The following is a 14275-nucleotide window of genomic DNA, read 5'->3' as shown; positions in this document are numbered from 1 at the left end:
ACACAAAAAGAATTGTCCTAAAGCCAAATTGGATATAATTCCACACCAAACATAAAAAAGAGGGTGGACAAAAGTATTGACACTGTTCGAAAAATCATGTGATGCTTCTCTAATTTGTGTAATTAACAGCACCTGTAACTTACCTGTGGCACCTAACAGGTGTTGGCAATAACTAAATCACACTTGCAGCCAGTTGACATGGATTAAAGTTGACTCAACCTCTGTCCTGTGTCCTTGTGTGTACCACATTGAGCATGGAGAAAAGAAAGAAGACCAAAGAACTGTCTGAGGACTTGAGAAACCAAATTGTGAGGAAGCATGAGCAATCTCAAGGTTACATGTCCATCTTCAAAGACCTGAATGTTCCTGTGTCTACCGTGTGCAGTGTCATCAAGAAGTTTAAAGCCCATGGCACTGTGGCTAACCTCCCTAGATGTGGCCGGAAAAGAAAAATTGACAAGAGATTTCAATGCAAGATTGTGCGGATGTTGGATAAAGAACCTCGACTAACATCCAAACAAGTTCAAGCTGCCCTGCAGTCCGAGGGTACAACAGTGTCAACCCGTACTATCCGTCGGCGTCTGAATGAAAAGGGACTGTATGGTAGGAGACCCAGGAAGACCCCACTTCTTACCCCGAGACATAAAAAAGCCAGGCTGGAGTTTGCCAAAACTTACCCGAAAAAGCCTAAAACGTTTTGGAAGAATGTTCTCTGGTCAGATGAGACAAAAGTAGAGCTTTTTGGGCAAAGGCATCAACATAGAGTTTACAGGAGAAAAAAAGGCATTGAAAGAAAAGAACACGGTCCCTACAGTCAAACATGGCGGAAGATCCCAGATGTTTTGGGGTTGCTTTGCTGTCTCTGGCACTGGACTGCTTGACCGTGTGCATGGCATTATGAAGTCTGAAGACTACCAACAAATTTTGAAGCATAATGTAGGGCCCGGTGTGAGAAAGCTGGGTCTCCCTCAGAGGTCATGGCTCTTCCAGCAGGACAATGACCCAAAACACACTTCAAAAAGCACTAGAAAATGGTTTGAGAGAAAGCACTGGAGACTTCTAAGGTGGCCAGACCTGAATCCCATAGAACACCTGTGGAGAGATCTAAAAATGGCAGTTTGGAGAAGGCACCCTTCAAATATCAGGGACCTGGAGCAGTTTGCCAAAGAAGAATGGTCAAAAATTCCAGCAGAGCATTGTAAGAAACTCATTGATGGTTACCGGAAGCGGTTGGTCGCAGTTATTTTGGCTAAAGGTTGTGCAACCAAGTATTAGGCTGAGGGTGCCAATACTTTTGTCTGGACCATTTTTGGAGTTTTGTGTGAAATGATCAATGTTTTGCTTCATTCTCTTTTGTGTTTTTTCATTTAAGACAAATTAAATGAAGATAATAATACCAAAAAATTTGTGTTTGCAATCATTTTCAGGAAGAAACTGAGTATTATCTGACAGAATTGCAGGGGTGTCAATACTTTTGGCCACAACTGTATATATATATATATATATACACTCACTGGCCACTTTATTAGGTACACCATGCTAGTAAGGGGTTGGACCCCCTTTTGCCTTCAGAACTGCCTCAATTCTTCGTGGCAGAGATTCAACAAGGTGCTGGAAGCATTCCTCAGAGATTTTGGACCATATTGACATGATGGCATCACACAGTTGGCGCAGATTTGTCGGCTGCACATCCCTGATGCGAATCTCCCGTTCCACCACATCCCAAAGATGCTCTATTGGATTGAGATCTGGTGACTGAGGAGGCCATTTGAGTACAGTAAACTCATTGTCATGTTCAAGAAACCAATCTGAGATGATTCGAGCTTTATGACATGGCGCATTATCCTGCTGAAAGTAGCCATCAGATGTTGGGTACATTGTGGTCATAAAGGGATGGACATGGTCAGCAACAATACTCAGGTAGGCTGTGGCGTTGCAACGATGCTCAATTGGTACCAAGGGGCCCAAAGAGTGCCCAGAAAAAATTCCCCACACCATGACACCACCACCACCAGCCTGAACCGTTGATACAAGGCAGGATGGATCCATGCTTTCATGTTGTTTACGCCAAATTCTGACCCTACCATCCGAATGTCGCAGCAGAAATCGAGACTCATCAGACCAGGCAACGTTTTTCCAATCTTCTACTGTCCAATTTCGATGAGCTTGTGCAAATTGTAGCCTCAGTTTCCTGTTCTTAGCTGAGAGGAGTGGTACCCAGTGTGGTCTTCTGCTGCTGTAGCCCATCTGCCTCAAAGTTCGACGCACTGTGCGTTCAGAGATGCTCTTCTGCCTACCTTGGTTGTAACGGGTGGCAATTTGAGTCACTGTTGCCTTTCTATCAGCTTGAACCAGTCTGCCCATTCTCCTCTGACCTCTGGCATCAACATGGCATTTCCGGCCACAGAACTCCCGCTCACTGGATTTTTTTTCTTTTTCGGACCATTCTCTGTAAACCCTAGAGATGGTTGTGCGTGAAAATCCCAGTAGATCAGCAGTTTCTGAAATTCTCAGACCAGCCCTTCTGGCACCAACAATCATGCCACGTTCAAAGGCACTCAAATCACCTTTCTTCCCCATACTGATGCTCGGTTTGAACTGCAGGAGATTGTCTTGACCATGTCTACATGCCTAAATGCACTGAGTTGCCGCCATGTGATTGGCTGATTAGAAATTAAGTCTTAACACACAGTTGGACAGGTGTACCTAATAAAGTGGCCAGTGAGTGTATATATACATATCTTCATATATCATATCCTAAACAAAAGGATGGGTGTAGACACAGTATGGTGAGTGTGGAGAAGGGTGTTAACACAGTATGGTGAGTGGGGTCCTGTGTGCAGACACAGTATGAGAAGCAAGGGGGAGAATGTATGCAGACACAGTATGGGGAGTTAGGTTGATGGGATGGATGCAGACACAGTATAGGGAGTAGGGGGGATGTGTGAGGAAGAAATATGGAGAGTGAGGAGGTAAATATATGAGGAGATAGTATGTTAGCAGGGGAATGTGAGAGGAGACAGTTTAAAGAGGGAGAGGGAAACTTGTGAGAAAACTATTGAAGGGAATAATGTGAGGAGACATATTGGACAAGGAAAAGTGTAAGTGGGCACAGAATAGATAGAGTATTGTGGGAGTAGCACGGGGACAGTGTAAGGGCACAGCTAGGAGGGCACAGTAGGCCAAGGAGGGAGAGGGTGATGGGAGAGCACAGTATATTGATTGGGTCCTATAGGGGGGACTTAGTGTGAGAAGACAGTGTGAAGAGGGGGCCCAGTATGGAAAGAAGGAGGCAGTGTGAAGGGCATGTACCATAAGAGAAACAATGTGTGGGTCATATTTTGAGCAGTGAATATAGTGAGGGAAAATTATTTATTTATTCAGGGGCTCAACGTAGGGCAGATATTTTTATTTAGGTGCCTTATAGTGACACATTTATTTTTAAGGGCATTATGTGGGGATGTGCTGCATAAGATCGGAGAAGATAGACAGCTAAAAAGATGAATTGTGGCTGTGAAAAGTCATCATTCTGTCTGGACAAGATGAAGCAAAGAAGAAGATTGACTCCAATCAGAGACAACTTCATCTATAAGGTACCTGGATGTAAAAAAAATGTTGTGATACTGTCTAATTCTCATACTTTTATTAATGTTAGGAGCATTAAAGTGGTTTGTCCAAGTTAGTGATGAGTGACTATTTTTACGCATGTTACTGCAGACTTCTGAATTTTCCCAGTGTGCACTGCACACTGTCAGCATTCTCTGATGCTGGCAATTTGCATACATGTGGTCACGTGCTGAGTGGACATGCGTGGCATCACTTAATGAAAATGAATTAAGCAAGGTCTGACACATCTAGTCAGAATGTGGCCAAAAGTATACATATTGCATAATTGTGTGATATGTATACTGGGGCCTCAAATGCTCTCATATTGCACCATCACACAAAGACATTTTGGTTGCATTTACATGCACTGAATTTAGACAGTTAAATGAGTGCGATTGACAATATTGAAGTCGTTCGATACTTGTCTCTCAGATTTTTTACATTGACCGAGGAAGAATGATGGATACAGAATTATCACTAGTAGATCGATCTGTCCTCATACAGTACCATGTTATCAGCAGCATATCTGCAGTTTTCATTGGGCGATGTGCTGTTGAGAACAATGATTTTTGTTCCGGCACAAATAGTCCAATCGCTCAGTGAATAGGCAGCTTGTTTAGTATAATACACCCCATAGTTCTCCATATAGTATAATGTACTCTAAGTCCAGAGATCACTCTACTGAGCTTGCTCGTGTGGTGACCTCTCATTGGCAGCTGGTCATCAGCTGCTCTGGTGATGCGGAAGCTCCAGATAGGCCCACGGGCAAGGTCCTTTCTGACTGGATTTGAGCAGAACATATAAAAGTTTCTGCTACTATAACGACGATTGATTGTCTTGGCAGGCAGTGTAGGGTGGGAACTCTTGCTTGGCTTAGCATCTGACTCCGAGTCATGTGTGAGGTTAGCACAGCTGAGTGTCAGAGCAAGCACAACCACCAACCTAGACTTCCCTGGGGGGTTAAGTGATAGGTGTCACGGTATGTCTGGCTCTGCGTGACGTGACCCAACGATCGGTCAGTCAAAAAACAACAAGACAGACAAGGGGACACCTGGGAAACAATTACAACGGTGGGCCCTATAATAGGGAACGGGGAAGAGGACACCTCATGCACTCTCCTAAGGAAGAGCCCTGAACTCTCCTCATGTTCCGTATGTAGATTCTTTCAACCTGTTGCCAACCAGGATACCTCAGTCCCTCACTTGCCCTGCACCTACCCTTACTAGGGATCTGGCAAGTGCAGACACTGGTCCTCACCGCTGTACTAATAACACACCAGGGAAAATAACAGACAGGGAAAAATCAACAAACTTAGCTTGCACTGCAGTCATGCACCGGACCGCAGAGAAAGGCACCCGGACACAGCTTCCAGCAGGAAAACCACTTCTCCAGATAAGCTGCAAACGCCACTGCTCAAGATAGCTTATCTCATCTGAATGGTTGGCTTCCAAATGACCAGTATTACCAACAGGGAGCTACAGCAGCTGATGACCTTTTATGCGTAGGAGGGGGGAGGTCACCACCTGCTGACTAATTAAAACTGTAGTAACACCAGCGGCTACCGGAGGGGGAAAAACCCAGCAGCCGACAAACTACAGTTGTAGTAACACCAGCGGCCTCCGGGGGCAAAAACTCATATTAACCCCAGAGGCCTGAAAGAAAAAAGGTTTATAAAAGAGAATCCAGACTCTGCTACAGGTCCAAGAATGGATCGTGACAAAAGGGACCCCAACTAGCGTCACAATTGCTCTACTCCTGTTTTGTCTAACAGGGTAGAGCTTTAGAAGTTATGTTGTACACTGCTGTTCTGCAGAGTAACAGAGCTAGGTACTCTGCACTCTCTCTACTTTGAGTGACGTTAAACTCAGTGTGATTGAAGTGCTTTCTCACAGCTTCCCTCTGCCATTATTCACTAACTGCGGCTTAACATCACTGCACGGTGGATCCCAGGTTGCGATCACACTTCATCATAATTTATATTTAGTGCGATCTGCAAACCGTAACACGGTGATAGCCAAGTTATTGACACCAGTTTTCTGTTAAAAATAGTTACCTACAGGCCAGCTATTTAAAACTGTGGTTTGTTCATCACACGGATCACATATATAGTAAGTGCGCTCATAATTCTGCCATTTCTGGCCTCCATTTAAATTTTGTTGCAGTGTGTTAGCAAAGTTATTGACACCAGTTTGCTGTTAAAAATAGTTACCTACATGCCAGCTATTTAAAACTGTGGTTTTCCGTCACACGGATCACATATAAGTTCTCTCCAAATTCAGCCATTTGTAGTGAATGTCGAAAATATTGTCCTCCCTTTAAAAGGGGCAAGGTGCGTGGCAAGGGACGGGGAACTGGATGTGATAGTGATGGTGCATGCAGAGGCCGAGGCTTGGGCAAGCTGAAATTGTGCCACAACAAACACCCACATCTTCCCACCCGACCTTCCTGTCCCAATTACTAGGGGACCACAGCACACCACTATTGAACCCAGAGCAGTGTCAAAAGGTTGTTCGTTGAATAGGGATAATGCTTCCAGTCACTTTGCCACCACCACCCTGTCTTCCATAAGGTCAATTCTCAGTAGCTTTGAGTCTGGACCGCATATTCCTCACCCTGATCCTCATTTCTTCCACCCTGCCAAGTGCCCAGAGACAACTGATCCTATGCATGGACACTCCAAAGAGCTGTTGACTTTTCCATTTATAGATTCGGGCCATTCGCCCAGTCCACTTGAAGCGGGGCAAGAGGAGATCGCATGTAGCAATGTCCAAATATTTGAGCAGCCACTGTCAAACAAAGGCGACTGTGGGAAAGTGTCACAAGAGGTGGACAATGATGAGACATAATTGCCAGAAAGTCAGGAGGAGGACCAGGGTGCGGAAGTGGAAGACACGGTGATGAATGATATAGTTACTGACCCAACCTGCAGGAGGACATGCAGAGCGAGGACAACAGCACACGGGGAGGGAGGCATAGCACCCCAACAGGCAGGAAGAAGCAGTGTGGTGGCCGCAGACAGAAGGCGGGCAACCGTTCCCCGTAACACCAACACTATGGAAGTTGCCAGTATAACTGTTAGGTATTCTCGAGTCTGGTTGTATTTTAAAGACTCTGACTAAAACTCCAAACAGGCCACTTGCACTACCTGCCAGGCCAGCATCAGCCGGGGTAGCAAAACTACAAGCCTGACCACCACCAGCATGATCAGGCACATGGCAGCAAAGCACCCTACTTTGTGGGCCGAACCACAGGGTCCAGAAACTGTCTGCGGGTGACACAACTTCTTCTTCCACTGTTGTGCATGCAAACCAATCCCCTGTCCATGGTGCATGTGAAGATGCTTCCTACCCTGCACCAGTTGTTGCACACACTTAACAAGCAAAATCATCAAGCATGTCCACGTCCTTGTCCTAGCACAGCATTTAGTTGTCCACACCCCAGTCCTTAGAATGCAAGCGGAAATAAGCAGCCAACGCCCCACAGGCCACACTACTAAATTCCCACATTTTGCGACTGCTTGAGCTTGAAATGTTGCCTTTTAGGCTCGTGGAGATGAAAGCTTTCCACAACCTGATGGCGGCAGCCATCCCTCGGTACTCAGTCCCCAGCCGCCACTATATCTCATGGTGTGCTGTCCCAACATTACACAATCATGTGTCCCACAACATTAGCCATGCCTTCATCAGTGCAGTTACTGGGAAAGTCCACCTAACTATGGCCATATGGACAAGTGGTTGTGGGCAGGGATGGTACATATCGCTGGCAGCACACTTGGTTTACATAGTGAAAGCCGGAACCCAGTCGGACCATGAGATGGAACACGTCCTCCCGATGCCAAGGATTGTGGGCCCTAGGTCAATCGGGGTTGCCCCCACAGTCTACAGCTCCTGCACCTCCTCCTCTTCTTCAGCCTCTATCTCCGAAATGACCACATCAGTCACAAGCTGCAACAGGCTGTGCTGAAGCTAATATGCTTAGGTGACAAACCGCACAATGCTGAATAGTTGTGGACAGCTCTGAAAGAGCAGGCAGATCTGTGGCTCACAGACTTACCATGCCTGGCCCATGTGCTTAACCTCTAGGTTCAGCGATTTCTCAAAACCTACCCGGGAGCTGCCGGTTCTGCTTGTCAAAGTTTGCGACCTGTGTGCCCATTTTAGAAAGTCAGCTACAGCTTCTGCCGCCCTTGCCGTGCTTCAGCAGCATTTGCAGCTTCCGGCTCACCAATTGGTGTGTGATGTCCCCACTCATTGGAACTCTACACTGCAGATGTTGGGAAGGATTTGTGAGCAGAAGAGAACAGTTGTTGACTACCAGCATCAACAAGGCCATTGGTATTCAATTTAGACTTCACACATAAGACATTAGGAGTGGACATGGATGGCAGACATATGTACCATGCTCTAAAACTTTGACTCAGCGATGACACTATAATTAGCATCACCATCCCGCTTATCCATGTTCTGAAACATTCTCTTCTCACAATAAAAGAGGATGCATTGCAGGCATAGCACGATGAGATGGAGCAAGGAATCACACAGGGTGATTACACATAACCCAGCCTCATCTCATCCCAATATGGATTGGGTGACAATGAGGAAGAGGAGGAGGAGAAGGAGGAAGAACAGGTGCTAGTGTAATAATTATAGGGGATAACTCAGGAGACTCTGTGCGTGGAACAAGATGACTACAGGACACAGCTTTATAAGTGGTAAAGTCTATATTAACACACGGTGATACAACAGATGCAGAAAGAAACTCAAGTCCACAACACTTGGAGCAAATATAAGAAGCAGCTTAGCAGTCTATAGGAAACTTCAGAGAAAAATGCAATCAAGCAGAAAGTCTATGAAGCACAGTTATTCTTGAGGATACTTGGCATGAATAAATCCTTGTCAGTCCAGACACAGATAGGTAAGCTTAAAAGGCAGTTCAAATCTTATCTTAGCTTGACCAGGGAGGCCTGGAAAATAGTCTCAGGCTCTTGCAGAGCAGCAACAGCTTACATGTCCAGCAAATGCAGATGGAAGTGAAACACGAGCAGCAGAGGAAGAAGAGTTCTGGAAACTGGAGTATGCAGCAGGAACTCAGAGCAGAGCAGCAGGATCACCACACAGGTTCACAGGAGCCGGTATATAGCCAGGGAGCAATCAGAGGTCAGGAGCTGGATGCAAGGCAGAATACTCAAGCACAGACTGAAAGCTGGGATGGAGTTTTATAGCAGGAGGACACAATGCACATGAGACCAAGGACACCATCTTGGAAAAGGGCAGTAATGCAAAAAGGTAAAAATGTTCAGAGTCCTGACAGCTAGGTTCATGCGCTATAGACGGTACTACCTGCACAACTGTCATACCATCAGTGTGGATGGCCTGAGGACAGGAGCAGGAGGAGGAGGATTAGAGCATGGTCAGTCATACTCTAGGTGAGGGCATTGGAGTCTTGCCTGTTAGCAGCCTGGCACACATGTCCATAGAGAAGAAAGTGGATAGGCTCAATTCATCCTGTGCAAAAAATATCCTTTATTGTGGCATCAAGTTACCAACAGCAGGCAGCTAAAACAATGGAGCAAGTACAGATGACGATCGTTTCGCGATTACATTGCACTTCAACAGGTCATATCCATGGTTTTATCTGCCTGCTGTTGGTAACTTGATGCCACAATAAAGGATATTTTTTGCATGGGACGGATTGTGCCAATCCACTTTCTTCTCTATGGATATACAGACTATTTAACCTTGGAAGTGGCACCCGTATTCCCTGATGTGTGTGCAGCTTCATTAACCTGAGGTCAGAGAGCTGTGCCTTTGTCCTGCTTTTTTTCAACTATGGTATGCAGTCTGGCACGCATGGCTGAGTTCATATTACGCAGCCTTGACCATGACCCTCGTGTTCTCAAAATTTTGGGTGACAGTCATTACTGGTTGGTGACACTTCTAGACCCAAACTACAAGGAGAACTTTCTATCTCTTATTCCCAAGGTGGACAGGTCTATTAAAATGGAGCAGTACCAGAAGGCCCTTGTTGCAAAATTATTTAAAAAATTCCCATCTGAAAACGCTGGCGGCAGAGGTCACAGTTCGTTGGGCAACCAAGGCGTACAGGTGAGAGAGACACAACTCCAATTCAGCAGAAGTAGGGGAACACTGTTAAAGTTCTGGGAGAGTTTTCTCAGACCCTCCCATCGCAAAGGCCATGGGGTGCGGTGTACTCTCACATGGGGTGCTGTTATGAATGAGTCACCAAGGAGAAAAAAACAAAAAGCAAGCTATGCCCAGAAAGCCAGAGAGGTTGGTAACTAGCGGATTGCAGACCCCTGATCCTATCCACAACAACTAGCAGTAGCAGTGGAGCGTGCCTACGGTGGTCCTAGACGCCTCGTCATGGCCGGAGAACTAAATAAGCCTAAAGAAAGGGAAAATCTAAACTGCCCCAGAGCAGACCCCAAAGCAATAGACAGCCCCCAACATGTATTGTCGGTGAAACAAGATGAAAACACAAACACAGATAGAAAGATAGGCTGAGAAAACGATGGGGCCCTCACTTACTAGAAAGGACAGGAAAGAAAAGCTGCTGTCTGCAATCACGCAAAAAACCCTGCCAAAAAAAATGTCCAACACGTCTGATAGAAAAAGGCCCTGAAGTCGCTAGACTTCAAATCACTATATCAGCACTCAGGTATATTCTGAAGACAGAGCAAAAGAGATCAACTGATCAGAGACAAAATGGGAATTCAGCCCAGTCCCAGCCAGGGCTGGCTGAACACAAAAACTAAGTAAACCAGACAAAAACTCATATGAACAATAGCAGAGAAAACTTAGCTTTAGGAAGGCAGGAACCAAACTGGAAACCAGAAGCCACAGTCAGGAAAAATCACCAGCAAGAAACTAGGGAGTCGGCTGCCTTAAATCCAATCAGAAACTCCTGATGTTCAATCGCAGTCCTCTTCCTCAGGTGGCCGGTCTCTGCCATTTAGATCAGCTTCATTACCTCCCTTCACCAACAGAGGGAGTCCAGACACAGAACTCACTACTCCTCTGTCAGCACAGCCAGCTCCATAACCCTCACCAGAAGCCAAAGGCAAACCCGAAAATGAGCTCACAACAGTACCCCCCCCCATGAGGAGGGGTCACCGAACCCTCATCCACGCCACCGGGCCGATCAGGATGGGCCCCATGAAAAGCACGAACCAATCTATCGGCATGAATATCAGAGGCAGAGACCCAAGAATTGTCCTCCTGGCCATAACCTTTCCACTTGACCAAATACTGGAGTCTCCGTCTAGCCAGACGAGAATCCAGTATTTTCTCTACCTCATATTCCACATTACCTTCAACCAATACAGGGTCAAGAGGTGCAGCCATAAGAACGACTGGCTCAACATATCTCTTCAACAGCAACTTATGAAACACGTTATGGATCTTAAACGTAACAGGAAGGGCCAATCGAAAAGAAACCGGATTAAGAATCTCCAAAATCTTGTAAAGTCCAATAAATCTTGGCTTGAATTTTGGAGAAGCCACCTTCATAGAGATATTCTTTGATGACAACCAAACCATATCACCCACTTTAAACCGGGGACCAATGGTCCTATGCCGGTTAGAAAACCGCTAGGCCATTTCCTGGGAGAGAGACAACTTATCCACTACTTGGTCCCAAATCTGCTGCATTCTCTCTACCACAGTGTCAACACCTGGGCAGGCTGAAGATTCCACTTGCCCTGAAGAAAATCGAGGATGAAACCCAAAGTTACAGAAAAAGGGTGACATCAAGGTGGCAGAACTAGCTCTATTATTTAAAGCGAATTCGGCCAAGGGCAAAAATGAAACGAAATCATCCTGATCAGCAGATATAAAACATCTCAAATAGGACTCCAAAGTCTGGTTTGTTCTCTCCGTCTGCCGATTGGTCTGAGGGTGAAACGCAGAGGAGAAGGACAACTGAATTACCAGCTTGGAACAAAAGGCTTTCCAGAATCTGGAAACAAACTGAACTCCTCTGTCCGATACAATATTCTCAGGAATCCCATGCAACCGAACCACCTGTTTTAAAAACAAGGGTACCAACTCTGAGGAAGATGGCAACTTTGGGAGTGGTACAAGATGGACCATCTTAGAGAATCTATCACAAATCACCCAGATAACAGTCATTCTCCGAGAGACAGGAACATCAGAAATAAAATCCATTGAAATATGGATCCATGGCCTCTTAGGCACCGGCAAAGGCATCAACAACCCACTAGAACGAGAACAGGGTTTAGACCGGGAACAAGTCCCACAGGACTGCACAAAATTCCTGACATCACGAGATAAGGCGGGCCATCAAAAAGACCAACTCACCAAATCTCTGGTACCAAAAATACCTGGATGACCAGCCCATGCGGAGCAATGAACTTCAGACATCACTCTCTTCCTCCACTGGTCAAGAACATACAATTTTCCCATAGGAGAACGCTCAGGTTTGTCCTCCTGGAATTCTTCCAGAGCACGTCTCAAATCGGGCGAGATGGCAGAAAGAACTACACCCTCACCTAGGATGGTAGTAGGCTTGGTCACAATAGGAGAATCTGCAAAGAAACTCCTAGAAAGGGCGTCTGCCTTAACATTCTTAGTGCCTGGAAGAAAGGAGACCACAAAATCAGAACGCGTAAAAAACAAGGCCCACCTAGCCTGTCTAGGATTCAAGCATTTGGCCGACTCAAGGTAAATCAAATTCTTGTGGTCAGTGAGGACCACAACTTGATGTCTAGCTCCCTCCAAGCAATGTCTCCACTCCTCAAATGCCCATTTCATGGCTAACAATTCCCGATTCCCCACATCATAGTTGCATTCAGATGGGGAGAACTTTCGGGAAAAGAAGGCACAGGGATTCATTTTAGACGTCACCGGATCTTTTTGGGACAAAATAGCTCCTGCACCAATCTCTGAAGCGTCTACCTCCAACTGAAAAGGAAGTGAGACATCAGGTTGCCGCAAAACCGGAGCAGAAGTGAACCTTCGCTTCAGCTCCTGAAAGGCCGAAACAGCCTCTGAAGACCAATTCAGCACATCAGCACCCTTCTTAGTTAAATCAGTCAGTGGTTTAGCAATACCAGAAAAATTAGCTATAAATTTACGATAAAAATTAGCAAAACCCAAAAACTTCTGGAGAGCCTTCAAAGACGTGGGTTGAACCCAATCATAAATGGCCTGTACCTTGGCCGGGTCCATTTCAATAGTTGACGGAGACAAAATAAATCCCAAAAATGAAATCCTCTGTACACCAAAAAGGCACTTCAATCCCTTAACATACAAGGAATTCTCCCTTAAAATCCGGAACACAGTCCGAACATGTTCCACATGAGAATCCCAATCCCTGGAAAAGATCAAAATATCATCCAGATAGATGATCAAAAACTTATCCACAAAGTCCCGGAAAATATCATTCATGAAGGATTGGAAGATAGAAGGGGCATTAGTGAGCCCAAAAGGCATCACCAGGTACTCAAAATGTCCCTCCGAAGTATTAAACGCCATCTTCCATTCATCCCCATGCTTGATGCGAATAAGATTATACGCCCCCCTGAGGTCAAGCTTAGTAAACCAGCAAGCACCTTTAACTCTGGAGAATAAATCAGAAATCAGGGGTAACGGATACTGAAATTTAACAGTAATTTTGTTGAGGGAACGATAGTCAATACAAGGCCTTAATGAACCATCTTTCTTGGCCACGAAAAAAAAACCCAGCACCTAAGGGCGAAGAGGATGGTCTAATATGTCCCTTCTCCAACAACTCCTTAATATAAGATCGCATAGCCTCATGTTCGGGTACAGATAAATTGAAAAGTCGACCCTTGGGAAATTTACACCCAGGTCTCAACTCAATTGCACAGTCATAACTCCTATGAGGAGGCAAAGACGCAGACTTGCTCTCACTAAATACATCATAAAAATCAGCCAAATAGTCAGGAGCATCATGCGACTGGGGAGAGGTGGAGAAAACAGGAGTGTTGCCAAGAGCACACCATCAACCCCAACTCACCACAGACACAGATTTCCAATCCAAAACCGGATTATGGATTTGCAACCAGGGAAAACCCAGAACAATGGTATCATGCAAATTATTTTCTTGGTGGTCTGGGGCAACTCGCATTATCACCTGGGTCCAAAACTGAGGTTTATTCTTCACCAAAGGAGTAGCATCAATACCCCTCAAAGGAATAGGCGTCCGCAGAGGTGTCATAAGAAAACCACAACGTTTAGCAAAATCCAAGTCCATTAGATTCAAGGCCGCTCCTGAATCCACAAAAGCCTTCGCGGAAAATGTGGATAAGGAGCAGATCAGAGTAATTGCCAAAAGAAACTTAGGTTGTACACCACCCACAGCAAATGTGTGTGCAAAACGTTTCTCTTGTTTATGGCAGACAGAAATAACATGAGAGACATCTCCACAGAAAAAAACACAGCCTATTACGCCTTTTAAACTCCTGACGTTGCGCCCTAGACAAAACTCCATGACATTGCATAGGTTCAGACATTTGTTCAAAATGTGGCAGCGCCTCCCGTGTAGGCTTGCGTTCACGTAAACGCCGATCAACTTGAATGGCTAATGACATAGAATCGTCAAGACCAGAGGGAACAGGAAATCTCACCATAGTATCTTTTAAAGTCTCAGACAAACCCTTCTGAAA

Source organism: Dendrobates tinctorius, unplaced genomic scaffold (assembly GCF_039654945.1).
Source record: "Dendrobates tinctorius isolate UK_male_01 unplaced genomic scaffold, ASM3965494v1 ptg000008l, whole genome shotgun sequence".
In the NCBI taxonomy this organism is placed as follows: Eukaryota; Metazoa; Chordata; class Amphibia; order Anura; family Dendrobatidae; genus Dendrobates; species Dendrobates tinctorius.
This window is presented reverse-complemented; position numbering follows the sequence as displayed.